Source organism: Molossus molossus, unplaced genomic scaffold (genome assembly GCF_014108415.1).
Source record: "Molossus molossus isolate mMolMol1 unplaced genomic scaffold, mMolMol1.p scaffold_m16_p_16, whole genome shotgun sequence".
Taxonomy (NCBI): Eukaryota; Metazoa; Chordata; class Mammalia; order Chiroptera; family Molossidae; genus Molossus; species Molossus molossus.
The window spans coordinates 6,651,038-6,655,769 of NW_023425351.1; the positions used below are offsets into that span (position 1 = coordinate 6,651,038).

General features: G+C 37.7%; 1 pseudogene; it reads left to right on the forward strand.

Moving 5' to 3' along the window:
- Window positions 1-959: 959 nt before the first annotated feature.
- LOC118631848 lies at window positions 960-3,573 on the forward strand (annotated as a pseudogene).
- The last annotated feature ends 1,159 nt before the right edge of the window (window positions 3,574-4,732 follow it).

The window sequence follows — 4,732 nt, forward strand, 5'->3', positions numbered from 1 at the left end:
GAGACCCCTATGCCACCAGCACAGCCCGAGACCTGACACTGCGGGCTGTCTGCAGGCCCCAGACGCGTCCGAGAAGTCCTGTTGTATCGGACGGTAGCTTTGATTGTGATTGTGATGAGATGGAGTCACCTGATCATTAACAAAAGACATCTGTTCACCAACAGCTGCCAAGTCTTCCTGTTGAAATATACCGCAACAAAGGAGGAAAAGAAACAGAACAGAAATAGTTCTTAACAGCACCTTAGAATCCTGCTGCTCAGGGCCAGTCCAACGCTAGATGTATCTTCACTGTGAGGAGAATGTTCAGAGAAGCCTGTTGTGTGCTTCACATTCTTGTTAAGTGGTAATTTTATTTTTTTAATCCTCACCTGAGGACATTTTTTCCATTTTTTGTTCAGATAGAGTGGGAGGGAGAGAGAGGAAGAGAGAAAGAGAGAGAAACATCAACGTGAAAGGGACACATCGAGTGGCTGTCACCCACACAACCCAACCAGGGCCGAGGACAAACTGCAACTGAGGTACGTGCCCTTAGCGGGAACCGAACCCGGGTCTCTCTGGACTGCAGGCCGACGCTCTAACTGCTGAGCCAAACTGGCCAGGGCTGTTAAGTGGTCAATTTTTTAGCACAGTAAATCTTAGTGCATAGTGTAGTGTATCATTTCATTCCATTCGAGTTTCTTGAATGTTTTCCTTGTCTGCAGAGTTGCCGCTCTTTTCTTGAACTATGGGTACTGCAATCGTATTCTCAATACGGGGAGAGCTTTTTAAGCTTTAAATCTAAGAAGAACTCAGTGGGCCTGGTTGACATATGCAATAAACATCAAGAAACCATCTTGCTGGGGAAGCAAAATTATTTTTATCCTTCCTTTTTTGAAGGCTCTTTCCTTTTGATGCCAGTTTTCTTCCTTGTTTACCAAGTTCAACAATTTGAATAAAAAGGCAACAGTAAGAGTCTCAAAATGGCAGAGCAATTTGAAATTCTCATTCGTGGTTTTGATCTGCGTTCAAGGTATATGGACTTAAAATTTTTGGGTTGTGAAGATAATGGCTTAATTTTTTCTGTTATAAATAATGACTGTGACAAAAAAGTAGCCATCAAGAAAATTGTCCTTACTGATCCCCAGAGTGTCAAACATGCTCTCTGTGAAATCAAAATTATTAGAAGACTTGACTATGAAAACATTTCCATAATGTTTGAAATTCTTGGGTCTAGTGGAAGCCAGTTAATAGATGATATGGGCTTTCTTACCAAACTGAAGAGTTGTTTACATTGTTCAGAAGTCATGGAGAAAGACCTGGCTAATATCCTGGAGCAGGGACATTTACTGGAAGAGCTTGCCTGGCTTTTCATGTATCAACTGCTCAAATATATTGACTTTGCAAAAGTGCTGCACAGAGATCTCAAACCAGCTAATCTTTTCATTAATACTGATGACTTCATGCTAAAGACAGGTGACTTTGGTCTTGTGCATACCATGGATCCCTATTATTCCCATAAGAATCATCTTTCATAAAGATTGGTTACTAAATGGTACAGATCTCCACGTCTTTTATTTTCTTCTAATAATTACACTAAAGCCATTGATATGTGGTCAGCAGGCTGAATCTTTGCTGAAATCTGACTGGTAAAACCCTCTTTGCAGGTGCAAATGAACTTGAACAGATAGAGCTGACTTAGAATCTATTCTTGTAGACAAGGAGATGGTTAGGAGCTTCTCAGAGTAATTTGTTTACATTAGAAATGGCATGACTGAGCCACACAGACCTTTACCTCATTTGCTTTTAGGAATTAGTCAAGAAGCACTGGAACACATTTTGGCATTTAGTCCCAGGGATTGGTTGATGGGCAGAAGCTCTTTTTCATCCCAACACGAGCATATATTCTTTTCCAGTGGATGAGCCAATTTTCAGTCACCCTTTTCATATTGAAAATAATTTGATATTTTTCAAATGGATGAAACGCATAGTCACATTTATATCTGGGAAATGTATCATGATCGTCAATTTTCAGAGCATGGCTGGCCTATATATAAGAACTTTGATATTGATGAACTTCAGCATTAGTCAAGAGATTTGTCTGATGTCACTGATGAAGAAATACAAGTTGATCCTTAAAAATGTTTGGATGGAGATCATTGAAAGTATTTGGATGATTCTGCTTTTGATACCAATTATTCTACTGAGTATTGTTGGCAGTATCCAGATCATCATGAAAACGAATATTATGATCTGGAGTGTAGCCATACTTGTAGCTACAAAATGAGGTCAGTTATCATCATATTTAGATAACTTAGTTAGGAGAGAGAGTGAAGTTATCTATTACTATAAGCTCAAGCTTTTATAGATCTTTCTAATTGGAAAGCACAGATCAAAGAAAAATTAATAAAAAAGGCAAGTCAAAATGTGAAAGGAATGGATTGGTTAAATAGCTCTAGCAGTGTTCTCAACCTTCCTAATGCCGTGGCCCTTTAATACAGTTCCTCATGTTGTGGTGACCCCCAATCATAAAATTGTTTTCGTTGCTACTTTATAACTGTAATTTTGTTCCTGTTATGTCTTAGGCGACCCCTGTGAAAAGGTCATTTGACACCCAAAGGGGTCGTGACCCACAGGTTGAGAACCTCTGCCTAGAGGAAGCATCATAGCAACTGGCTGAAAAAGAAAGAGAAAAGAACCAAGAATTTAATTTGATTCTTTTCTTTCTTTTTTTAATCCTCACTCAAGGACATCTCTTCATTTATCTTCAGATGGAGTGGGAGAAAGAGATAGAAAGAAACATCAATGTAAGAGAGACACACTGACTGGTTGCCACCCACATGACACCAACTGGGGCTGGAGACAAACTGCAACCCAGGTACGTGCCCTTAGTGGGAACCGCATCCGGGACTTTCTGGTCTGCGAGCCGACACTCTAACCGCTGAGCCAAACCAGCCAGGGCTCACTTTCTTTTATTGCAGGAACTATCAGTATAGTTCACAACTTGAGTCTACTGATGTTGTTGATAAATTAAAATGACTTGAATAGCTCAGTGTCCCAAAAGGAACTGAATGTTTGATATCAAAATCCATAAGCTGAGAAAAACAAGAAAAGGGAATGGCAAAATTTGGCTCAATTATAAGCCTTGTACAATCTTCTTGGGGTAGTCAGTTTGTGAGTAGTGGAGAGAACTGTTTTCTCATCAATCAGTTTGTTTGTGAGGTAAGGAAGGATGAACAAACTGAGAAGGAAAACACACCAGTTACTTGGACAAGTTCTTTGGTAGGAAGGAAGATGGTGAAATGCTGGGACCCGAGCCTGTAGAAGACGGGATGCTTGGAGACAGGAAATGAGAAAGAATTTCTGAATAACAGCGGTGAGTTTCTCTTTCACAAGCAGCTTGAATCATAGGCATCCTGCAGTTTCTCAGTTCAGTTGGGTCCCCACTTACGTCAATACAGGCCACATTAACACTCTGCTATGAAATCATTCCCTCAGACTCTGTAAAAATACAGCAGCATTCTGAAACATCAAAACGAAGCACTCAGCAGACACATTGTATTATTCATGAAATGTGTTTGTCTTTTTTATTACTAATGTATAAGTAATTTTCTTACTTGACTCAGATGTTGTCATTTAGAAATAATTATATTAGTTCTTGCTTTTTGAAACCCAGACCTTTTTTCTACATATGAAATGGTTTTCACTTTTTTTTAAAACAATACATTTTTTTTTAGAGAGAGAGGAAGGTGAGAGAGAGATACAAACATTGATATCAGGGAGAAACATCGATCAGCTGCCTCCTGCACACCCCCCACTGGGGACGAAGCCCACAACCTGGGATGTGCCCTGATTGAGAATCAAACTGGGACCTCTCAGTCCATGGGATAATGCTCAATCCACTGAGCCACACTGGCCGGGCAAGATGGTTTACTTCAACTAGAATATTTTTTGCACACAAAAATAAATAATAGAGCAAAAGAATGCAATGCAGGAGGAAAAAAGCAGAAAGAGAAGTAAAAAAATAAAAAAATCATGAAACTATGATCTGTTTCACAAGAAACAAAAATCTTACCTTCAAATTAATATATTTTCTGTAATTAAGTATAAAAATTTAACTTAGTTTTTGAAACTTATTTCTAAACACACTATCTCTTCTTGGCACTATGGTTTGTTGCCCACTAAGCTGCATATATAATGTCAGTTTACCCTAAGGAGGTCCATATATTTAATTTACTTACATATTCATTTTAAGTGAAGTGATCACTGTGTACAGCAATTTGTATTTTGGAGGTGCTTGACCTGTCTACAAAAAATAAGAATTGCTTTATTATAAAATGCTCCTAGAAGTCTTAATTTTTTAAACTGTAATTTTAAACTTGTGTGCATGGAAGTAATTAAGATATATCATTTTTATACTTTAAAAGTTATACATGATAAGACAAATTTTATTTTTACTGAATAATTTATTCCCCATCCTAAGGCAACTATAAAAAAAATTGGGTTAAGTACAAAAAGAAAAGAACAAAAAGAAAGCTCACACTTTGTAATAATTCTTAACCAGGACTAAAGATGATTTAAAAACATGTCGCTAGTATACAAGTAACTTAATCTCAGGCTAGAATTGTAAAACTCTATAAAAGAATATAACAACAACAAAAGAATTCAAACTTTAATAAAAAAATATGTCTCACATCTAAGGAAAAATTACTAGACATGCCAAAAAGCAGGGAATATAACCCAGATGCAAGAGAAA